This window comes from Varanus komodoensis, unplaced genomic scaffold (assembly GCF_004798865.1).
Source record: "Varanus komodoensis strain SLA01 unplaced genomic scaffold, ASM479886v1 scaffold1, whole genome shotgun sequence".
Taxonomy (NCBI): domain Eukaryota; kingdom Metazoa; phylum Chordata; class Lepidosauria; order Squamata; family Varanidae; genus Varanus; species Varanus komodoensis.
The window spans coordinates 60677240-60703370 of record NW_025335268.1 but is presented as its reverse complement, the minus strand read 5'-3'; positions in this window follow the sequence as shown (position 1 = coordinate 60703370).

The following is a 26131-nucleotide window of genomic DNA, read 5'->3' as shown; positions in this document are numbered from 1 at the left end:
TTGACCATGTGATTATGTCCACACATACAGTCGTATGATTTGTTGTCTGAAGAATCTACTTGCCATTAACAGATGGTTATCCTCACAAAAGTTGATGACTTATTCTCCTATTTCATTTTGGATGCCCAAGCCAATTCCCCAACATTAGATTCTGCTTTGTTTCCTGCTTTTGAGTTCCAGTCACCTATGATGATAATCTGTCTTGTTTTTGTGTGTTATTAATTTAACTCTTGGACACTTGCATAAAAGTTTTCAAGTTTTCTTCTAGAACATCTATTACTGAAACATAGACTTTAATGATGGCTACACTGTTTAGCTTTCCACAAATTCTGATTGCTACGGTGTTGTCAGGTTTGCATTATAGACCCCCAGACTGTGTGTACTGCATCTTGCCTCAGTGTTAGAGCCCCTCTACTTCTGAGTTTGTCATTTTTCAGAGTAAAACACTTTGTGTTTGTCTGACTGAAAATGTTCCATCCCAGCTCACTTTAGTTTGCTCATCGCAAGCACTGGCTCCATTTCTTTCTTTGCAATTTGCCTTGACGCATACTTCTCACATTCCATGCTCCAATTAGATGTGTTGTGCAGCATTGGACTTTCCTTTCACCACTGCACGTGTTGGCCACTGAACTTCCTTTTGACTTCGATCTAGTTGCTTCATTAATGACAGCAGTATTTGTACTTGTCCTTTGTTCTTCTCCAGTGGCTGGTGGAGTGTCTTCTGACCTGGGAGTCTTATCTTCTGGCACTATCTCTTGTTCCATTTGGAATTGTTTCATCACAAGTATTTCAAGATAAGAACATTCAGAATTAGTTATAATTGCATTCTTCTCAGCAGTGCTAACCAGAGTTAGCTTGAGCTTCACTGCTATTGTCTGTTGTCAAAGTTCCTCTGCTAGTGTCACAGAATAAAATAGTAGAGTTGGAAGGGCCTCTGCTCAATACAGGACTTGAACCATCTCTGATAGGAGGCTGATGCTGTCACCTTCCAGAACCACTGCTGCCCAGTAAGTGCTGGACAGGAGTTCCTTGACCCCGATCACCATCAGAGATGTCCTTTCTTTTCTGCTGAAGTGGCCATTACTCCTGAAGTGGTTGGCTGTCTCAACTTTGACCATTCTGTCTCAGGTGCCCTTGCAAGGAGACCAGACTAGAGGGAGTATCTGGTCTTCTGGCAGCATTGCTTTCAGCTTCTGACTTTCCCAATCCATGTTACTATATTAAGACATGCATCCAAAAGGAATCTAGATATGATGTAAGTATCTAACCCCCACTATTAGGCCATACTTTACTATTGTAGGCTACTCTGGGATTCCTGTGAGGAAAGGCAGGATATAAATGAAATGACCATTCTACAAAATACCATGATTCAGCATTAGCAGCCATTTTAAGCCATGTATTTGATTCTCTTTCCTTAATTTTGTTTTCAGACTCAGTGGCTACACCTCTAATCACTGCAGTAAAACCAAACAGCTTATTAACACGAAATAGCATTAGCAGAATGTTTGTTTATTCTTCTAAAGCTGTGGCACCCAAGTATAAAAGCTGTACTTGACAAAGAATCTTGGAAAGGTTACAAAATACATTTTTTCCTCTCAGAGGTGGTCCAAAACTCTGTAAATCTTTTGTTTGTTTCTTTACTGAACAATTGTATTTAAGATTAACACCATGAATACTAAAGTGTTGGAACATTAACTAATCTTTGAGTCACACAGCTAGGAAGCTTTTCAGTCTTGCGGAACTAAGTGTGTGTGTGTGTGTGTGTTGTCAAACACTGGGCAGTTTTCTGACTGGCTAAAATTTGTTTTACTTTCAGTAGCAGAGAAACCATTGAAATTTTGGAATAGCAATTTGGAATTGATGATTCAGTCATATTTTTCTCTGGATTTATAACTCTGTAGTAATATTTCATCTACTTTTATAGTTTGTTACCACTTTTCATTTAAGAATTTAGGAGTTTGGGGAGCCTGTATGTGCATGTGACTGACATTAATGAGAGTGTATAGTTGTACTTGATGATTGGGTGGGATCTTGGCTTAATAAGACTCTTCTTTGCTTCCATGTTGTTCCTTCCTTTATATGAATAAGCAAAACTAGCCAAGAAACAACAGCTCATATCTGTGGAATAGACCCTTGATTTATTGTTCCAACACAAGACATTGTTCATAAGCTCACAGTGAGTGGAATGGGATTAAGGAAACAAAGGATGTCCAGAGAATATAATGCCAATGGTTGGCTTGTATATAAATTAATTAAATAAATTAATAATAAGAGTAAGCAACAACATTAAACCTTCCCTGACTCTTCTACAAAGGTCACAAATGCCGTTTCCAAGTTAATATGAGTCCAGATCATTCATTTCATTCAAATAGCAGGGCTCTGTGCAATTTTTGAACAACGTACTTCTAAGCAATTCAGACAGGATTGTGTTTCCTTTCTGAAGAGATGCATATACTAACTGTGTAGCAAGCATCTGTTCTGATCTGTGAAGCTGTTTGGTTGCTATCATGTATGTGCCGTTTCTGCTGTAATGCCCATCCTGCACAATAACAGCATTAGATGAGAAGCCATTGTTTAAATTAACACACTGTGGATAAATAACGGCTAGCTGTGGCTGTTCACATGTGACTGTCTCTTCATGCAAACATTGATTTCCTTGTACCTGGAATAATGATTAAAGGGAAGCTATTAAAGATGGCATTTCACAAATTAAGCCTTTAAATAGAGGTCTCGGTGACAGTGACACACCAAGACATTGACCGGATCACTGGTTCTCGTTCTAATCTCAGCTATCAGGAGAGGTATGTGCAGAGTAGATGCCTGTTGATAAAAGCTTTTACTCTATTTCAGTTTTGCTGCGGGTTACATGTTTCTCTCCCTGGTCATTTGGAACTGATTGAACAGTCCGTTAGAGAAGAACCATTTATTTCAGATAATTTGCAACACAGTAGTTCATATCTTCACAATGTGTCCGCATGCTTAGCTGTCCCATTAGCATGCACATTTCACTGCTATTGGTTACCAGAAGTGATGGAAAATGAGCTCCCTACTTTCCCAGTGTGACGCGGCGGGGGGGGGGGGGGCATGTCACCTCTTATGGGAGGCAGAGGGATGCATTTCAAGCATGAGAAACCTATCAAACTTTTAAAGCTCTATGTAGTGCTTTCTACATCGCATTCCTTTAATGAGTTCTTCTGAGAAGGGTCTTTTTGGAGGATGGAAAGGAAAGCAGCGACTTCCCCACCCCAAAAGGAGCAATAAGTCGCATATTGTGTGTGTGTGTGTGTGTGTAGTTGTCATGCAGTTCCCAGGAGGGGAGGGTGACATATATGAGACCCAGGCCTTGACTCAGTAAGGAGACATTGGGAGAAATAAGCTGTGCACGGGGGGGGGGGCAGGTAGGGCAGGGGAGTCTTTGCTGTTCATGCCATCTTGCTTGGCAGCTGTGAGATCCACCCCGAAGGTGGAGCCAGAAACTTTTCTGAAAGGGATGGGCACAGAGGACGTCTCCAGTTTGGATTCGGCTCTTTACATGGACAGATGTTTCCATGTAAAGAGAAACTTTGGTAGAAGACGAGAGTTCATACCGTTCTGCAATCTGCTGTTTCAATAAAAGAACTGCACTGCAAAAGATTCTCTTGCGCTTGAACCCAGTTTGAAGGAAGGAGGGAAGGGACCAGCTCACCACACTGAGCACGTGTTGCTCTGGTTTCCTGACAGTGTAAAAATAAATAAATAAATAAATAAATAACCCTAAGCTTGTGGCATGGTATAGCCCATATGCAGGGAGCGGGCAGAAGAACTCTTGGTGCCTCATTTGTTCTGTTCTGTTTGGCCACTCTCAGAGTTTTATAGTTATAGATATATATTTTTAACTGATGTGAATATCTGTGCACTTTGAAAAGTAAATGGAAAGGTGATACATGCAAATTTAAGGGCTGGGTGGTAAATAGAGGGGGAATGTGCATACCTGCAGTAATGGAGCAGTTAAGACAGGTTCACAGATGCCTCCACCTTTACTTCTCAGCCATTAATTTTACATTCCTTTGAAAAAACTTGCATTTTGACCCCCCACCCCCACAAATGCACAGATATTCCTGGAAGTTAGAATACCCACACCCATCTGACAGGTGGCAAAACATGGCAGGCCAGAAGAGGTCCCAGCACCAGCAGTACTTGCACTTGTGCAAACAGCACATGTAGGCCCATCCAGCTGCCTCCTGGGTCTTTAAGACCTACTAGGCGACTCCAGGAACTGCAGCAATAATTGCCCTGAAAAGAAATAACTGTGCACAAATTATCCTTTATGCAGTCTTCTCTTTTTACTTACCCAACTGCACCTCCAGGCTCCTTTACTAATTGCAACATACACGGAAATTGAGTAGGCAAGGATATACCTACTGGAAAGCTACAAATGCAGTCCTGCACACTTGCCAAAGAACAACAAACAAATACAAATCTGAACAGTTTTGTACAATTTTCAAGGACTATTTCTTAAAGGGTGCTGAACAATCGACTGTTGCATCAAGGTGTTGCTTAGCCATCAATGCCAGTCATTGACAATTGCAAGCGTGAGGTTGCCAAAAGGAGCAGGGGGAATGCTGTTCTTGCTGAGTGGCTCTAGACAGCCCCAATGAAATTGTTTTCCCAGGTTCAGATGATCTGAGAACCCACTTTGGTATGAGCCGCCTGGAGAACAAACTATTGGTTGGCAGGGCAGCTTGTACATGAAAAGCAAGCCATAGAAAATGGTCTGGGTTTAAACAACATGACAACCGACATTATGGATAGCTACCCATGATAGGTTATTGTCCTGTAGAAATGCAGTCAATGTCAAGAAGAAAATACAGAGTTTATTCTGATTGGTTTTGTGACATCACACAACTGCATGATGGAATGTTAGCAACATCTTGCTTGGCTTGGTAGCTTTCATAGTAGCCAATTTTATTAAAAGATTATTAAAAATGCCAAAACTACAGATTGGAAAAGAAGTAAACATAGGCAGGTGACTGTCAAGTGGTGCAGAAAAGAAAAGAAATACTTAGAAGGGAGATTTTTCATGAATCGCTGTCCACTTCAAGGGTTTCCTGTTCATGCTTTCCTAAAATAGTACTTTACTTTGGGAAGATTTTAAGTTTTTATCATCACCTTAGACCAACAAATTTAAAAAGTTTCTTTTTGATTTTTAAGCTCTCACCAGCCAAGTGTTTCCCTAGGTTTTTCCCAGCTCTAATTCAAATGTTATATAGTGCCTTATCTCCATCACATTTCAAATATGGTTCAGTAATTTCAATTTATTATAGTATCACATTGGTAACACTATAGCTATGGTTGAGGAGACACTTCTTTTATAAGCTTCTGTTTTTATACACTCAAGTTTCTAAGGACTCAGGAATGAGGAAATTACCCTCTGAGTTGAAATGACTTATACATACTCTATGCCTGAAGATGGCTAAAAACAACTTTGGTTTCAATTTGAAATTACTCCAGCATAAGAAATCATTTTTAATTTAATTGTAGGTATTTTGCATTACTTCCACCCTAGGTAAAAATAATTATTTTTATTGGTAAATAAGAATGTCACAAGTTTTTGAAAGATTCCACTTAAAATGTTAGCACTGCTTAATTTATTTGAAATATGGTCTAAAGAATGCTTAATAACATTATGGACTAAATTGAAATAGTAGAATTTTCTTAACATTTAAACTCTAAAACTATGTACTTTAAAGGAAGGTGTAAGTCTATTATCACCCTGCCCAGGTGCTAACCAATACATCTTTTTAATGAAAATATTGGTGCGTTCATAAGATTAATGCAATATAAGCATTTCATTTTCCTGAGCAGATATATTCTGAGTGGTTTCACTTAAATGGGGATTTAGCTACATTTGCTAACCCTAATGCATATTCATTTCAGTCTAAGACACAGATACTTTTCTCTCTTTTGTGCGGGTGAATGCACAGACCCAAAGACTAGGGTAGAACTTCACCAGTGCCAGTCACTAATTTGGTTAATGGGAAAGGGATGCCTTGTTCTGTTTCACAACCTCTGGTCTTTTTCTGGTCCCTCTTTCATGACTATGGGATAAGCAGTGCTGTTAAATTGGCCTTCTTGCTCAGCAGAACATAAGATGAGTCATGCTGGATCAGAGGAGCATGTATCTAGTCCAGCATCCTCTTCTTACAGTCACCAACCAGATGCCCATGGGATGCCCACAAGCAGTGCATGAGCATGATCTAACACTAGTGATGCTGTTGACACTTGAAATTAGGTGGCTTGTAAACTGAATCTGCTATATTCAAGATGCCTGTAGCTAGGGCAAGCTTGGATGGCTATCCAATGAACGTTCTTATTCAGATTGAGATTGATTGCAAGTACCGGCACAGTCTGCCTACCATTTTTCTCAATCCCATCAGCCAGAAAGGAACTATTCTCAAGTTCCTATTGCTTGTAAAAAAATATAAAATAAAAATAAAAGCCCTCATTCCGTGCTTGTAGCAAAGAAGTAAGATTGCTTTTGACCCTTACATCTACTTCTCCACTTGTGATGGTCACATGAGTTGCCCAACTAAAAAGTTATCTCTAAAGACAGCTGTGCTTCCTAGGAATACATGCACATGGTGTTTCAGAGAAGGGTCAAGAGCACACTGATGAAGCCTGGCTTCTGGAGGAAAACAAGGCTTATGAAGCAGTTCATTTATACAAGATAAGGACACAGAAGGGGTAACTCTCATCTGCAACTGGACAGAGGGGTACGGAGTTTGGCAGGCAAACAGGATTTCTGTCCAGGCAAGTTCACCCTTCATTGTTTAGCATTGTTCCCCACCAAATGCTATTCAGGGTAGGCTGACTCTCTTTGCATCCTGTAGATGTGGCCATCATGACTAGTAGTCATTGGCCCCCTCAAACTCCAGCTTTTCTTGCTCACAGCATCTACTTCCCCACTTGGGGTGGCCACATGAGCTGCCAGACTAAAAAGTTATGTAGCTTTCTGCTGTGTCTGAATAGCTTCAGATCAGAATATTGCCAAACTTTCAATGTCTTTGGAAAACTTCATCCGCTGCTTATCATAAAATGGCATCAAAACCTGGCAAACCCAGTAATTTAAGACATGTGTGAATGCCTGAAAATGCCAGTCTTGTGTGTTTGTGAAATACAATAGCTCATAGCAGCATTTGTCCTGAAGAGTGACAATGCAAGTTGGCATGAGATAACGACAGGGCATATTTGAGACTGCCGTTTGTGTTTATAAAGTATGAGATCCAACTACTGCACTTTAGCACAGGCGACTGGTGCAACACACATATGGCCCAGTGAGCACATCCAGCCAATGCCCTCTGCCTTGCCAAGCACTATTAAGCAGCCATTTTATGACAATGGCAGGTCCTCTTGCTTCCCTTCCAAATAAGACATTCTGTTGCAGGTGCCAGCCAGTGCCTATATACTGCCCCAGACTGGTGGGCACAAGGTAGGTTGGGGGCCAAGCTGTACCTGGGATTCTAAAGTACTTTCTGAATTCTAACCATACAGTGTGTCCTGGATCTGTAATAATTAGGCAAAGCTGAGCCCTTTAGCTGTGAGGGCACTTTGGAGTTCTGCACAGAAAACAGGATATTATGTGTAGCTGACATGCTTCCTAAGGCTACAGTGTGCTAAGAACTGCACTGAATTTTGTCCCCCAGCCAGAAGGAAGGCAAGACACTGAAGTGTGGAAAAGAGGTCACACGTTTTATGCAGTCTTAATATCTGCAGGTGGAGAATGCTCAGCCTAACTTCAAGCAGTAAAAGTAAATGCCAGGCTTCTAATGGGCAATATCATCCCAGCTCAAAATCTGACTCAAGAGATTTCATTCTGTGTGGCTTGCTTGCTTGCTTGCTTGTTCTTTGGGTCTTGCCTTCATACTTAGGGTCTTACCTAACACACACTGAGGAGACTAACGACTTTATGCCAATTGTGAACAATAAGAAATCCAGAACCATTTGGCCAAATTGCTTTGAGGCCATGAAGGTATAGTATACACTGGCTGGAAAAGACTCACTTCTGAGTCATCTGATGAAGCTGCTTGAAATATTCTTCCTTGTTCCCCAAGGGCAGCCATGGGTGGGTGAGCAGTTCACTACACAGATGAGAGGAAGGCCAAGTGGAGGGTGGCGAGTCTGGATAAAGCCATCCATCCTATCACCGAATTTGCTGGGGCTGAGCAAATGATGTCATGACATCAAAGGCCCTGCCATGTGATTTCCCATTCTGTTCCCAATGAAGGGAGGCTGCCCTATTCCCAGGCACGTCATTCAGCTGTGAGTGGTACATTACCTAGACCTGTACATCATGGTTAGTATGATGTGGTCTATCAGTAAGACCTGTTCACATCACCGTGCAGATCCCTTCCAATTCCAAAAACCTCAATAATAGAAGTGTTAATATGTAGACTTCCACCCTCCGCACACACACTCTTAATGGCATGCCCTCTTCAGAAGAATAGCATGTATATTCTTTATGGCAGTAAAATGTGTCTACACAGAGCAAGCCTGTAATTGTAAAACCCCCCCCCCACATTTTATTATTGATTAGTCAATCTCATTTAATTATATTTTATCAGCATTTGTTTCTGTACTTTTGAATCAGCAGACTTAATGTGAATTTAAAAAATAAAAAGAGTCAGTTATCATGAAATAAATTTATTACTGTTTTATGCCTACTTCATTTCTGGCTTGGAGCTATTTTAGTATAATTAATTCAGCAAATGAATGTAAACAAAAAGCACTAATTGTACTGGGCTTTTTTTCCAACCTGCTTATCATGCAGCAAATTATGATTTCTATATCCAGTGTGTGAAACATTTAATTAAAGATAGAGCAGTGAAGCCAGTTTTGGTAGATTAGAATTTCTAGTTTTCGCATGCTCTCTCTCTCTCTCTGTCATCTCACCTCTTCCCCATTCAAATTCACATACCCAGGCCAGCTGATATCAGCAAGAGTAGGGCTGGCAGCAAGGGCTCTTTCTTAACAAAGTACCAGTAGCTGTAACAAAATGAAAGCTTTTATTCAAGAGCTTCAGGTGGGCTGGGGTTACAGAAGACTTATTTAAAGATAGAAAAATCAGCTGTCTTGTTCCAGTTGAATTCTTATAGCTTTGGAACCTGAAGGGTGAGACAGCAGAACAAATGGTACATTCACTCCCACTGGTACAGCCCACCACTTTCCGAATATGACTCTATAAAGAAGAAACATAACAGCATTCTCATATATCTGAAATTTCTGGAGCACCAGTGTTCGAGGAGGCAAGACTATAGCCAGGTTAAAAGTTCAAGATCATTAAATTTTGGCTAACCATTTGGAGTGAGTACCATTTGGACTGGCACAAGAGCTGTTTGGTTCCTAGGTTTAAGGAGAACTTTGTTGGACAGCCGTTCATCAGAAATGATTCAGATATATCCTTGATTGCATTGTCTACACTGAGGAAGGGGTTGGACTAGATCAGAACCTTCTAACTTCAGAAAGTCTTTCCTCAGTGGAGAACACACTGTAATGCTGGACAGGGTCAAAGATGTAAAAAGCAGCATCTTTTAGGTTAATATCACTGCCAGTAAATAAGCCTTAGGGCAGAGGTCCTCAGACTTTTTGACCGGGGGCCAGTTGAAAGGTGCCGGTGCTGGGTGTGGGCCGGAAAGGTGGTGCTAGCGGAGCGGGCGGGCTAGCAAGGGGGCGGGGGCGGCACGTGCGAGTGCTCGCTGAGGGGAGGTGCGCGTGTGTGTGTGCACGCAGCGAGGGGAGGCAAGAGGACGCGGAAGGCAGTGGCTTGCTCACTTGGAGATCATTTATCTGAGCAAGCAAAACGCTGCCTCCCCATGCGTGGGGCAAGGTGGGTGGTGGCAGGCGGGCATGTGCACATATGTGCACACAGAGGCTCAAAATGGACATGGCGGGCTGGATGAATGGGCATGGCCGGCCGGATTTGACCCGCAGGACGTAGTTTGAGGACCCATGCCTTAGGGGAAGCATTTAAGAACAGGGAAGAAGCATTGTACAAAAGCTGGGAAGCTACCCAATAATTGACCACTGGGGGAAGGAAATGGAGCCAGGGGAAGGGAGCAGGGCTATCTGAGGGAATCCTGGAAGGCTTTATTGTGACCTCAAGAAGACCAGATTGGCCTGAGATTCCACACCTCTGAAATAGGTGATCTCCCAGCTCAACTTTAACCCTATGATTTTGGCTTGGTTGTAAAGATATATCAATATATATCTAGCTTGAAGAAGAAGAGTGGCCAGAAGATGGCTGTACAGAGGACACTAGCCACTGCTATAGCTTGTGCTAAGGGCCTCATGTGTTGTCTACGTGAAACTTCCTTTGGAGGTTCATCCATATGAGGGAGGAACATCCATGTCTCTTCACTAAATGAATAGCTGTCCATGCAGAGCCAAGAGAGGGCAATCATGAGGACAATCATGAGTCTTGGTGAAGAGCTGCCGCACTTGGTGGTACAACGAAACACTCAGCAGTATCTGTAACAACTGGAATGAGAGAGACTTGTGCCCTGCTGGGTGTCCTTCCAGTGGCTTAACCCCTGGAGGCAGACTGTAGTGACTGGACAATATTAACCTCTTAGCTATAAGGGGCTGCAGTGGAATTCTTTGCGCACTGTGTTCAAGAGAGAGATGATGCATAGGATTAAGCAGTAACAGGCCAGGAAGCATTATCATTACGGACAATCACACTTGCATTACTCACTGGACTTGCTGCTAATGAATATCAGTATTTTTTTAAAATAATGTTCCTCACCATTTATATATTTGGCTTAAATACGAAATTTGCTCATGTCTGCTTGAACTCCATGTTGATGCAGGTCCTTTCCGCATTCACGTTTGGCTTAAACCATTTTTCCCCTCAATGTGTAATGTTTTTGATTATTATGCTAAATTGCTCGCGTTTTCTATGGAAGGGATATGTAAAACGACTAATGGCAGCTTACAGTTCTAGAGTCAGGAGCTCTTAGATTTGGATCTCAGCAGCATTTATCAGCAGGAGAATGCCTCCTGCCACCTGTTTGGCCATGCGTGTTCTAATGCGTCATGATGTTCAGTCTACTGTAAACACCAGCATCACTGCAAGATTGCGACTTAGAGGAAGCTCAGACATGAATTGGTTGTTACTTTTACTTTCAGTGAGTTGCTGTTCTTTTTTTTTCCACAGTGGTATCTCTTTATTCTTCAAAGAAAGGAAACAGAGAGCCATTTCAGTGGAATATAAATACCTGATGGTTGCTGAACACTTTTGTGCCACATGTCAAAGAAAGATGGATGTATTGTAGCTTTGTCTATGAAGAAACAAGGCAAAGGGCTAGAAGGAATCTGAAGTCTTATGAGACTAAGAGCTTACTATTTGTTTCCTTCTTAAGGAAAAAAAATCAAATATACCTTTTTGTCTCATAAGATCATATGTTGTCTGCTAAAGTAGTAGTTCTGGTAAAAAAAGAGAGGAAAAAAGAAAGTTTTCTGGAGGCCTAGCCTTCTCTCCCTGCATCAATCTTAAAGAAACTCATTAAAAGATTTCACTATCTTTTACTGCTTGGAGGTTTTAAAAAAGAGAGAGATTTGGGTTTGGGTGCTTACTGAGATAGATACGATCTGTCTTTCTTGGTGCATTGAATAACGGACACACTAAGAAAAGGGCATGCATATACTTCTAAGTGAGTGATTTTATAATTGTAAAATTTCATGACATTTAGACTCGTAGGGTTTTTACTTGTCTACATATGCATCTAATTGTGACCTTAGACAATTATTTACTCTATGTCTAATGAATATAGATATGGGCAAAATACGCATGTATGCAGACCATGCAAGCACTCATACAACTTGGTGATTTACATTATTCCATCTATAGACATAGCCAGAACGATTGCAACAGGGATCAAATGATTTGGAAGGCATTCAGTGAGATAACCTCTATGGTAGGTAGAATAAGGATCAGTGGTAGCTGAGGAGTAGATGGGAATTGGATAGGCATTTCCATATAAACATATAAAATTCTCACTTTTCTTATTTAGCCACAAACTAGAATGCACTTAGATGTTCTTTTTCCAATGTTTGCAATGAAATGAATAGTAGAATGTATATATTTGACAAAATGCGTACAAGAAATTTGACCTCAGTCCAATAAGGGCTACCCATGAGTAACTAACTGAACCAAATCTGTTGCATAAGTGATGTCCATCACTTGCACAAAGGACAGTTTGCACTTCTAGGAACAACCCAAGAAGAGCAGAAATATTCATTTCTGCAAGAGGGTGGGTGAGAAGAGTCTGCATAAGGGAATTTCCATAAATGTCTACTGAGCAAACAGTGAGTGCTCACGCAATGAAATCAGTGGATGGGTGCTGATGGAATGGAAAATGGAATGGAAAAACAATAATGTTTACATGTGAAAGTGTGCCCAAATATGCATACTTTCTAAGAAGCTGAACAAATGATAATGAAATGAAAAATGTGCATGAAAATACATTCGAATTTTCATTCAGACTAAAAAAAGAAAAGAAAATGTAATCCAGCATGGAAACATAATGGAACACATGTAACAGTGGGAAACGATTTCTTGAGCAACATCAAGCTTGACAGATACACCAATCTTGTGCTAGGTATGACAGAAATTGTTGAAACGTATGGCTTACCCAGTTTGGAATATGCAGTCTAGATCTAACCCATCTAACTCAATATCTGCTTAGATCTCCTCCTCCTCCTCCTTATTCATACATGAACCACAGATTATTCAGGTTTTGCATACTGAGCCATATCTTTGAATGGCACAGTAGTGCCCTGGCTTTTGTGCATTTTTTCTCTATTGTAAAAGGTTGAAAGGACTATTGGTTATGCTACTGGCAGGGCAGGGCAGGATAGAGGAAAAGTTGCTTTTTGCCATTTTGACTTTTTAATTATTTCATTATAATATAAACAACTTGCATTTTGTTCTAAAGTATGTTTCCCTTTCTTTTTAAATCAAATGCCTACTTCTTCACTTAGATTAGGGAGAAGAAAAATCTGGAATAGAAAAAGTATAATTGACTTAATTTGGCTTAATTAACTGCAAGAGAAAGAAGACAATTAATTAACATGTCTTAATGAATTATATTATGAATGCATGGCTCCCAGTGGGAACAAACAGTCCCTGTAATGGGCTTGTAAATACAGAGAAGCCCCTGCATCTGCTGATGTGGGTGCACTGAGTTTTAGGCTGAGCTGTGCTAGGCAGCCTCCGGTATCCAAAAACGTTAATTTTCTATGATTGGCATTACCAGGTCAACAGTGGCATTTTTCGGAGTGTATTCTGCTGCTAGACTCACTAATCCATCTTACATCTTCACTGTCACTTATTCTGAAGTACTTTCTGTGCTTTTTGAAAAGGGGATTTTCTTTTAACAGCAATAGGAGCAATTGCTACTATACTGCATAACTTATGTTTGGACCACTGTAATCAAACTGAATTTGGGAAAAACAGGACTAAGTTCTGGAATCAGCAGTATTCCCTTGGCTTTCTATGAACTTTTTTATAGATGTCACTACCTTAGAGGTTTCACTACCTCTGTTTTAGGCAGCATTCAATGTTTAACAGAGGTATTTACTGAAATCTCCTGTGAGAACTGAAAGTTACGGAGCTCTCCATTAACTTTAGAGTTTCCCTCCTCCTCCTCCCCACTCCACATCTCTCTCTCTGTGTGTGTGTGTGTGTGTGTGTATGAGCGAGAGAGAGATCAATCCCTGGTTCCATGGGAAATCAGTTGCCAAATTACTTGGACAAAGTATTTTCATATATTCCTAGGAGTCAAAGAGCAATTATGGTTGTATGTGTAGACAGGGATCCCTGTAATCCCTGTACACTAATTCAATGGTTCCCTCCCTGATCTTTTCTTTTCACAAAATGTAAATGTATATTTCTTTTATAGATCATTTTCATTATTTATTTACAAGTATCCTGAATATCAAGTAACAGTAAGTAAAAAATATTCTCACACACATCTAAATCAAACTGGTACTGTGCCTCATTGTATTATTATTTGAATAATTTCCTTATCTAATATTCCATTATTTTAATACCTCATGAATATTACTGAAAGCCCTTACATACAGCATCTGAGTGTAACATATAGCAATCTTTTTCTAGAAGGTAAATTTACAGTCAGCTTCTCCCCTACCTTTTAAAAAGAAATACATAATAATATAAAAAAAATTTTCTGGCTTGTTTATAATTAAAAGCCTACCTCTTTGCTAATTTTAGGATTAACTGACAGCCACATAATACTGTAATAGATCCAGTAGCTCATATAATTGAATAATTCTACCACTGCACTGGCTACTAGGACCATCTGTGAGCATTCAGCTGAAAACATATCCGCGTTTCCCATGTTTCAAGGACACATCATTGACAGTCTGTCAGAGACTATGACATGGTTCTATTCCCAGATGTATTCAGAATCATTAACTCTATTCATGCACCTATTGTTTCAGCATAGACAATGAGAAAATGTTTTGAAAACGGTAACCATTTCCACAGCGGTGTTTTGAAACACTAACAATTTGCATGGATATGCAAATATTGTGCTACATCGATTGCACTTGCAAATCATCTGGGTTATAACTGAAACACTTCTATTTCAACATGCTATAAATGAAGAATACATGCAATTACCAACTATAAAAGACTTCCTTTGATTTTTCAGTAGGTAAAGTCATTCAAGATAGATTTTTTTTAAGTATCTGTCAACATTTGTGTAAAATCAGTCAACAAAGTCTGTATCTTGAATAAATCAAAAACTTAGAAGCAGAAGCGTCTGAGATATTGTCCAACTGTGGTTAATATAGGAAGGGCAAATCTGTAAATTTCCCATTCCAGTTGTTGTAATCTATACTTCTCACCATTAAAATATGAGAAAGTGGATTTTGATAATTTTGTTTCAAACCTGAACTGTGCACCAGTTGCTGGGGAATATGGCAGAAACATATGGTTACACCCATGTCTTTCTTGTGGGTATCCAGACAACCAGTTTTGAACCACTAATACTGTTATAAGATTGTCCATCCTTGCCTGCTACTGTTATGAAAGCAGCTAAAAATGTAAGAGCCACTGAGTAGGAAAATTGATTAGGAAATAAGGGAAACACTAGCAACCACATTGGCATGGTTTTATTTTTCTCTCTCTCTTCTTTTTCCTTTTATTTATCCATTCTGGATGCCCCATTTCCACATCACATTCTACATATGTTCATCTACATTCTTCCTGATAGCCTCACTTCTGTAGGCATGTTTTCTAATATGAATCATTTTTCAAGTAACTTTCCATATTATAAAGTGTTTTTGTGAGATTTTTTTCCCAATATGCACTTTTTTGTGGGGATTTTCTCTCATTATATGCACTTTGTATTATTTTCTTTTAATTCACATAGTGCTTCATAAAATTTGAAGAAATGTGAAGATCAGTGTAGGACTAAATTTCAGTTCATGTATAGGTCCAGGAGGTGTGAATTCAGTAAATATGTATTCTGTTTATTTATGTATTAAATTTCTAATCTGCCTAATAGCTAACTTATTCTGGGCATATTACAAAAATTAAGAAACAAAAATGCCATAGAAAAATTTAAATATAAATATGCAAATAGTTAGAATTACATACAGTACAAACTGCACAGAAATCAACAAAAAAGTCTTAAACTTCAGAACTAGGTCTCTAAAAATGCCTGGGAAAATAAAAGTCTTTGCCTGGTACTGAAAAGATAACAACACAGGGGTCAGGGAAAGCTGTTTGGGGGTTCATTATGTAAGTGGGAGGCCCCTTCTATTTTGGCCACTTGTCTAACTTGCATCCACAGGGAACTGGAAGGAGGACTTAAAAAGGTGACCTACAACCTCCACCGGGTACATGCAGGAAGATCCCACACCACTGAAGGCTTTAAAAGTCAACATCAACACCTTGACTGGGCCTTGGAAACAGACTGGGAGGCAGTGCAGCCAATGAGGCCCAGGCATCACCTAATTATATTGGCCAATCCCAGTTAGTCTCTTAGCAGCTGTGCTTTGAACTGACTGAATATTTTGAGCTGTCTTCAAAGGTAGCCCCATGTTTTTAGAATGTGAAAGAAATGAATTTCTCAGCTGCCTTAGGCACCATCCCTCTACAGTCAGACCTTCATGTCTTGTGATTCATCACAACAAATGCAGAACACTGGCAATCTTGTACCATGCCTCAAAAAGCTGGTGGATGACAGTCCCTCCTTTTGACAGCAAAACAGCAGGCTTCCTGAATTCCTGATAAGCCGCCATGCATGTGGTTTCATGCACAGTTACATTCTCTGACTAATCTTTAAAACTTCTCTGTCAGGGTGGCCAAGATATACCTAATGTAGGTGAGAGACTGAGACTCAAGAGATGATGGCTTGCCTAAGGATAAGTGAATTATTTACTGAGATGACATTTAAATGATGGAGTTTAAAGCAAAGACTTTCTGACTTAGAGCCATTACCCTTGTATGACTACATCATGTCATAAAATAAAATAATGAAATAGTGCAGGCCTACTGTTTTCTTAAAATCATATTCTATCTGGACAAAACAGATGTTAAACTATTAAATGACATCTCTATTTTAGTTTAGTTTTAGTTTTGTCCAATGTATGACTTCAAAGAATAAAAACTATGTCCCCATTAAAAGCAAATATGAGATGCAATCTTAGTTGTTAATATACAATACCAGGTAGCATTCAGCTACCTTATTCCTACTTAATCAGATCTAACTGAAACTCCATTCATTTCAAAGGATCTATTCTAAGGCAAATCAACATTGCTTTCATTTTGTTGTGTGGCCATTTTAAACCAGGTTGCTGTGCAATCCACATGAACTACTATGAGGGCATATAGTTACAATACCAGACTTTCCCCTGGTTATATTGGTATTCTTTTGTATATCTCTAATTTGCCTGTGTGCACCATTCTTCTGTTGGGTCCCCAGTCATGTGGCCAGATTCTACATATATAAAATACAGATCTTCCCCTAGATCAATACATTTGAGTGAACACATGGCCAAATGCAAAGATATCTGGAAATGACTTATCTCTTCTTCACAGAGACAAGTAGATCTTGTTCAGAAAGGCATTCCAGGAAGGCCCTGAGCCTCTTCCCATCCCCACAACTTCATTATCTAGTGGGAAAGCAATGGAGAACACATCCTCCACTAATTTGAACTGAAAGATGGTGCACAACTTCAGGCACTCTTGGATGAAACTGATTATCTAAATCTTTTTAGTCTGGTCAAAAGCTTCAGTGTTTGGTTGACCTGATGCCCTGATGGACTGCCTATACCATAAAAATGACTCTCTGGAACTTCTTGCAGGCTTTTAATCCCAATGTCAATGCCATCTTCTGGGAAAATTGCAGATTTTGGATTGGGATTAGAGGCATTGCTTTGTGGAGGATTAACTGTGTGAACTGCCATTGCAAGGACTGCCTTCTACTTCTATCAGAGAGACATTAGTTTAATTTCTTTTCATTTTATTAGTCATAGCCATATTATTCCATCTCTCTCCCTCCCTCTCTCATTCTCTGTCAATGGTGAAAGAGGCTGCAGCATCTAATTCTGGTGTTCTGACAGCCACCATTTCCCCCCATAATGCCTATGCCCTTGAAATGGTGACTCTTTATGCTGACTACCATTATCTTCACCTCAGAATACCCAGGATATTATGGGGAAATAATATGGAAACATGAAAAGCAGATGCTGAAATCAATTGCAGCACCACAAAAAGGGAAAGCCTTCCAACATCTAAGGCATAAACAAATATAAATGGGTATTTGCATAGAAGGGCATGAATGCCACAGAGGGCACTATATAATCCTGTCTCAGCACCACTGCTAATGCCATTTGCTAAGATTAAGCAATGCCATGCAACATAATAAGCACTTGCTAGGCAAAAGAAAAAAGTTGATTTGCTGCTGAAATTTCATGGCAGCTAATGCTGCCAAACTTTGATAGCAAATCACCGTTTTATCCCTTGCCTAGCAAATGCTAATGAGAGTGTGATAGTAATCATTTATGGTAGTGTATAACATGCTGTTAGTACTAGGGAGGACAGCACTTGGTACTGCCCAGATTATTTATCAATTTGTTAGTGAATGCATTCATGTCAGGGCAATTTGATTTTGAACTGCAATGCTGCATTGCATTGCATTGCATTGCATTGCATTGCATTGCAACCAAATCCTCACCTGAATTGGAAAGTGATTGGAAAGATCCTGTGGGTGCTGCAGGGAATAGACACAATGTGGAATCCATTATTTTTTATTATTATTATTATTATAACATTTCTATGCCGCCCCTTGCCGAAACCTCGGGGCGGCTTACAACATGATAAAATACATTGAAATACAATAGTACATAATAAATTACCATTAAATATAACAATACAAAAAATACATTGATTTACAAATACAAAATTAAAATTATCAGTATAAAATAAAAATATAGGAGGAGAAAGAGAAGGAAGAAGAAGTTGCCCAGGCCAGATCATATGTTTTAACAATTGAAATGATGTTTAAATAAAAAGGTCTTTACCTGGCGCCGAAAAACCAGTAACGGCGGTGCCAGGCGGACCTCTTTGGGGAGTGAATTCCATAGGTTGGGCGCCACCGCAGAGAAAGCCCTCCTCCGGGTACTTACTCTCCTAATTTCTTTCATGGAGGGTTCCCGGAGAAGGGACTCTCCCGCAGATCTCAAAGGGCGGTCGGGCATATACGGACGTAAGCGCTCATTCAGGTAGCCAGGACCCAAGCCGTTTAGGGCTTTGTAGGTCATAATCAACACCTTGAATTGGGCCCGGGCTTCAATGGGAAGCCAGTGAAGCTGATGGAGGACTGGAGTCATGTGAGCATAACTCCCCGTCCCCGTCAGCAACCTGGCAGCTCTATTTTGCACCAATTGAAGTGTTCGGACTGTCTTCAGGGGAAGCCCCACGTAAAGCGCGTTACAGAAGTCTAGGCGGGAAGTCACCAGCGCGTGTGTCACCGTCGCCAGGCAGTCGTATTCCAGGTAGGGGCGCAGCTGATTAATCAGCCGAAGCTGAAGGAAGGCGTTCCTTGCTACCGCTGTCACCTGAGCTTCCAAAGAAAGCTCCGGGTCGAGGAGTACTCCTAAGCTGCGGACCTTATCCCTAAGAGGGAGTGTTGCACCATTCAGGACCAGGTCAAATCCACCCTCTCCGAAACCCGATCCGCCAACCAACAGGACCTCCGTCTTGTCTGGGTTGAGTTTCAGTTTATTGGCCCTCATCCATTCCCTTACCTCGGCCAAGCACCGGTTCAGCACAGCCACTGCCTCACCTGGATTAGTAGAGAATGAGAGGTAAAGCTGGGTATCATCAGCGTATTGATGATTCCGCAGCCCACACCTCCTGATGACCTCTCCCAGCGGTTTCATATAGATGTTAAATAGCAGAGGGGATAGAATGGAGCCCTGTGGTACCCCATGGCATAGCTGCCATGACGTAGAGACATGGTCCCCCAGCACTACCTTCTGGAATCGACCGTCGAGATAGGAGCGGAACCACTGCAAAGCAGTGCCTCCAACCCCCAATCCCGCAAGTCTATCCAGAAGGATACCATGGTCGATGGTATCGAAAGCCGCCGAGAGGTCCAGAAGAACCAACAGGGATGCACTCCCCCTGTCCTTCTCCCTGCACAGGTCGTCGTACAGGGCAACCAAGGCAGATTCAGTACTGTACCCGGGTCTGAAGCCGGACTGAAAAGGATCCAGATAATCAGTTTCCTCCAAGAGTGCTTGGAGTTGTCCCGCCACCACTCGCTCCAGCACCTTGCCCAGAAACGGGATGTTGGCCACAGGTCTATAGTTAGTGGCCATCTCTGGATCCAGTGACGCTTTCTTCAGGACCGGTCGTATTACCGCCTCCTTTAAAGGGGCAGGCACTCGACCCTCCCTCAGAGAAGCGTTAACCACTTCCAAAATCCAGGTCCCAATCCCGTGCTTGGAGTTATTTATTAACCAAGACGGGCAAGGATCCAATAGGCAAGTGGTGGGACGTACTCTTCCAAGCACCTTGTCCACATCATTGGGCCGCAATAATTGAAATTCCTCCAGTAATTTTGGACCAGACGGTGGCATTGGCGACTCCTCAGAGACCTCTGATTCATTAGTGGAGTCCAGCTCGTGACGAATCTGAGTGATTTTCTCCCTGAAATGCCTGGCAAAGTCGTCACAGCGGGCCTTTGAGGGTGGCATCGGATCTTCCTTAGGACCCAGGCGAACCAGGCCTTGCACCACTCGAAAAAGCTCCGCTGGACGGCATTGTGAGGAGGCAATGGAAGCGGAAAAAAACTTCTTTTTCGCGGCCTTCACCGCCACAGCATAGGCCCGATAGTGGGCTCTCAAGTGTGTTCGGTCAGATTCATCCCGTGATTTCCTCCACCTACGCTCTAGCCGTCTCCCAGCTCGCTTCATCACCCGTAATTCAGGTGTATACCAAGGGGAAGAGCGGACTCTGCCCGGTGGGAGAGGACGCTTAGGAGCGATCGTGTCCACAGCCCTGGTCATCTCTCCGTTCCACAGTTCGACCAGAGCCTCGACAGGAGCACCAGTCTTGTCCGCCAGAAACTCCCCCAGGGCCCCCAGGAATCCATCCGGATCCATCCGGCTCCGGGGGCGGGCCCATACAATCGGGTCCACACTCTTACAGAGGGAGAGGCCGCTCTCGAGCACAAACCTCACCAGGAGGTGATCTGACCATGACAGGGGAGTCAAACGTAAGTTCTTCACCCTCAGGTCATCCTCTACCTGCCCCGTCGTGAATACCAGGTCCAGAGTGTGTCCACGTTCATGGGTAGGGCCAGTGACGTGTTGAGACAGGCCCATGGCTGTCATAGAGGCCATGAAGTCCTGAGCCGCCCCGGTCAGTCCAGACTCGGCATGGAGATTGAAGTCCCCCAGGACCAACGTCCTGGGGGTGCTCAACACCAGATCCGAGACGGTCTCTGTCAGCTCAGATAGGGAGACTGCTGGGCAGAAAGGTGCACGATACACCAATAGAATCCCCAATCTGTCTCGTTCGCCCAACACCAAGTAGAGGCACTCCAGCCCTGGTCTCAAAGGGACCGGAAGACCCATGAGAGAGATGGAGGCTCTGTAAACCAACGCGACTCCCCCTCCTCTCCCTTCTGGGCGTGAACAGTGTTGAACCAGATACCCGGGCGGGCACAACTGGGAGAGGGCAACATCCCCTCCCTCTCCCGCCCAGGTCTCCGTTATGCAAGCCAGGTCGGCCCCCTCATCCACAATCAAGTCATGGATGAGGGAAGATTTATTATTGATCGACCTGGCATTGAGCAGCAGCACCGTCAGACCCGAGGGGTGGTTGACAAGGCTACCTGGCGCCCTCTGGTTGGGGGCAGGATCAGAAGGAGGGACAGGTGTCAGCCATCTGTCCATCCTTCTTCTACGTGGACACGTTAAGCCCCTATTGTTGTAACGACCATTGCCCGTGACCACGCCAATAGCAGCCCCCGTGGGTTCCCCAGGATATATAAACGTCGACATGGCCAGGAATGACTCAAAGCACTAATTAAAGCAGGGTAAGATTATAAAGTAGGTCGGAGGAGGAGAAAAAGAACGATAAAAAGAAGAAAAAAAAAAGAAAAAGGGGATCCTTCCTCTTCCCTGAGAATCAGCAGTAGGCAAGCCTATTTCAACAAGAGTCCATGGCCAGCCCAGCCCCCCTCTCGTCCCCCCGAACGGCACCCCAAACGGCGGCGACCCCTTTGGTCGCCGCCCTTCGGCCGCCGCCCTTCGGCCGCCGGCCCTTCGGCCGCCGGCCCCGGCCGTTGCCGCGGCTTTGACTCCGCAGGGCGCCTCCGATTATGCTGCTGTTATACCAATATTAGCAGCCATCAATAGGAGGATCGATGGATTGCCCTATCCATTTCATTTCTATGCCAGTAAAATATTTGAAAACAGCACCATCTTTCCTACTGTAACCTGAATGTCAGCTATTTATTTATTTATTACTTGCATTGACTATGTATGGCTATTAGGCTTTATGTCAAAAGAGAATTTCTGAAGCTCAAAATATTTTGGTGTTTCCCAGTGTATACACATAAAAGCAAATTATACCGGATGCAGTAAGGTTATTTAAGAATTAGAAACCTGGCACTATTTCCCCCTTTATATCAATAAAAATGCACTCATTGAGTATGCACTACATTCCTGGCTTCTCAAACATTTACAAACTAGTGCAGGTACACTCAATGGTAGTTGTTAACAACATTCTGTACATGACATCGCATTTCTGTTTGACTAATGAATACATTCTGTTTATACTCTGCACTGCCTTTTTCATCAAACCTATTTTAGCTTTTAGCAAAACCATTTTGCTTGATTTTATCAGTAAAGGCTCCAATCAGGCTTGCAGGAAAATCAACATGTTGATTCAATTCTTTCCATTTTTAAACCAAAGTAAATATCAGCCTGCAACGATCTATTCTGGGGGTTCATTATGCTGGCAATTTCCCTTGAGAGACAGATGGCAGGTGCCACTCAAGTTGTTGTTTTTGTTTAGCATGGAGTGTCATCCCTCTCGGGAACCTCAGAAAATGTTAACTTTAACACATCAAGTGATTGAAATTTCGCTGCTTTATAATCCCACGGCTTAAAAGTGCATTCAAAAGCATTTTAGGTGCTCTTCAAAGAAAGCTAAGTAGATGGTCAATTTCTGCTACAGCCGTTTGGCAACTTTTGTCTGCATTATGGTAGGTTTGGTGCAGGAAACATAAATAGAGCATAAGGATAGATATAGATTTGTAAAGGAACTGAACCATTTATAAAGTATTTGACAGCTATTGTGAATAACATTTTCCCGAAATGTGTGCTCCATTGCACATGTAGGGACAATGTTATTCACAATTTCTCTTTTCTTGAACTTTTACACTAAAAATCTCTTTTATATGAAGTGGAAACTATCCCATAATAACAAGAAAGAGACATGTTTCTTAAGCCCAGGGAGCTGTTGCATGAAAAAAATCTCCCAACTGCCTTTGTGGTTCTGGTGTAGAGGCCTCTCCTGAAAGGCTCTGCCCAGGAATGCAATTCTGGCAGCCAAGATCTTTTCTGATGCCTGGCAGAGGCCCCAGGCGGAATATGTACAAAGAAAGGTATGTTAGGGACAATCATGTTAAAATGCATTATATCAGAACCATTGTTTGCCATAATTGTGTATATTAGGCCAAAATGCATATAGAAACATACTCACCATGAGAAATGCTTTGAAAAATAATTATGATTTCCATGCAAACTTTAAAAGAAGCCCTTCTTAGTATTCAGGCTGAACCATACCTAAGACAGGAACACATGAGAAACTGAAACTGAATCTGGTGCAGATGTCTATGGATTGTCCATGGATTGCCAGCACCAATATGGCATGAACAATGGAGCTAAAGTAGAGACCCTTCATCAATCATCCAGATTTTATAAGAGACCATCCATCCAAACCACCATTGGATGTGAACCCATGTCCAGAGATGTGTTCCTAATTGCATGGAGGGGTTGAAGAACTTCCATGAGGATCCATATCTTGCATCCATTTGGTGCTTATGGAGGCACTTGCAAGCACCAGGCTTGTATTTTTAATACAAGACTGACTGTTGCCATTTACAAATCATGCAAAAGAACAATTTTTTCTCTGACTTCCACGTTCTTCGATTTCTGTGTTGTCATAAAGACTTGATTAGGATTTAACCTGTGTCCACAAGTAAAATAAATAAATAAACAAGAAACAAGCAAAAAAAAAATGGTTTCGGCCCTTGTTGTACTACTTTCCAATTATTATTTTTGGCTTGTTCAATGTGTGGTCAGTTTTGTTGACTTACCATGCAGCATATGCATAAACTGGCTCCTTTTATTTTTAAAAAGAGGTAGTATTTTACTGAAAGCTGTAAGTCATTAATTGGGTAGCCCATGTTCCATTATAAATGAAAAGTAGTGAACTGATGAATGATTCAGTTCAATACTGCTAAATTGATTACTTTGAAAGCAATCAAAGTGCTAAAGCCTTTATTATTGTTGCATTGTTTTACTGATATTGCACAAGATATAAAATACAAAAAACCTAAACAAAACTTTCCTTCTATACATATAGCAACATCATTCTTACTGCCCCCCAGCCACTTACACTTATTTTGATCTGCTTAGCATAAAAGCTACAGAAAACGGACATTTCCAAGGTAAATTATTTTATTTATTTACTATTTATTTATTAAAACATTTCTATGCCGCCCCTTGCCGAGGCCTCGGGGCGGCTTACAACAGCAAATAAAATACAAATTAGTATTTGTATTAGTAAAAGAATATCAGAAAAAATAAAACAAAACTATAAACCAACATATGATGACATCTTGAAAAAAGTGGCAGAATCTGAAAGGATGATGAACTTGTGTTCTGTCACTCACTGAAGTGCATGCATAGCTAAACAGGATGTGAATGACTTTGTGTGTGCAGCTGATGCTCTTGAGGGGATAATGGCTGGATTTCCATTTCATTAGCACTTGCATGAAGCCTTAAGCAAATACAAGTTAAATAACGGGGTATTCCTAATCTGGGTTCAGGAACAGCCTCCGTGGCCTTGGTAGGTGATGTGTGCTCAGTACTGGACAGGGGAATTTGTCCTGTGGGTTCTCCTTGGCCTCTCGGTATTGTTCCATACCACTGTCTATGGTATCCTTCTGAGGGGTCTAGCCATTAATATTGAGGGGGTTTTTTAGTACCGAGTAGGGGAAGAATTGCTTGTTGGAGTTTCATTTTGGAACACCAATTCAACTTGACTGTCCTTGTGAGTGGGGTGCACCATTTTCTACACTGCTTCAAGTCATTTCTGTCCATCTCTTAGCGGCAATAGCCAACAGACTGGCCCAGGACATTTTGCTATCTGAAATAAAAGTCATGCTGGCTCCCCCTTAGACTGGCAGTTAAATCTCATTTAACGGTGTAGATCTTCCTCCTAAGGGCAGCAGGTTAGCTTAGAAATGAAGGATCTGGCCTGTGGCCTACACAGCTCTGGGTGACTACATCTTATCACTGTTCCTTGTACTCACAACAGCAGTTGCTTTAGGCAGCTGTCGCATTATGCCTAATGGTAGGGTTGGCCTTGTGACTGCACAGTTTCTTCCCTTTGCATACACATGTGCCGCTACTAGTTGCCTTAAGATACAATCCCAAGTACCACTGTGGGATACACTTACTATTCAGTTGTGTGCATTATTTTCCTTAATGCATCTATTAAGCTTCTCATTTCCTCAGAGTAACACTTGGAGTGAAATAGTTTCTGGAGTTGAAGGACTACCAGGATCTCCAGTCCTAGCACAGGGAAGCATTGGTGTCTCTCAATTAATTTTTCAAGACAGTGTCTCAAAAAATTCTTTGAAGAAATTTGACACATGTTTAGAGTAATGTAGATAGTTAAGTTTGATATGTTATGACAGTGGAATACCTGTGCTATTGTATGCTTAGGTGTGAACTAATATAATCATCATTAGACTCTTATCTTAGCAGGTAGCTGCATTGAAATACTGTTTAATAAGCAAATAGAACTGCAGCAAATTTCTATTTTATAGACCTTCTATGTGTCAAAAGGAAAAATAGCCACTCAACCTTTGATTCCTATGGTAACAGAAGGCAAAAACAAACTAAGATGAAGTATTTTTCCTAGTATCTGCTAATTACTTGTGTTGTTTCCATTATGCTGCTTCAAAGTACCTCTGGACCCAATTGTTGAATGTATCTTAATAAAAGTACAAAACACGAGTTTTGTTTCATGGGATATGAAAGAAGGGTTAGCTGTTGTAGGTTTTTTTAATGTCTGGTTCATCAGTTAACCCAGACTAAGGACAATGGGACTAACTCTCAAAGAAGTTTGCTTTGTTCTTCAGCTGAGCCAAGAAATCCTAGCAAGTACACACTGAACATTATATCAGTATTGCACTGCAGAATCCAGTACAATTGAGCAGGAAGAAAGCAACAGCATTCTGACATGCAGATGATATGGCAAATCTGCCCAGTCGCTTTCCCAGTGACCATGGTGACTTGCTGGGAAACAACC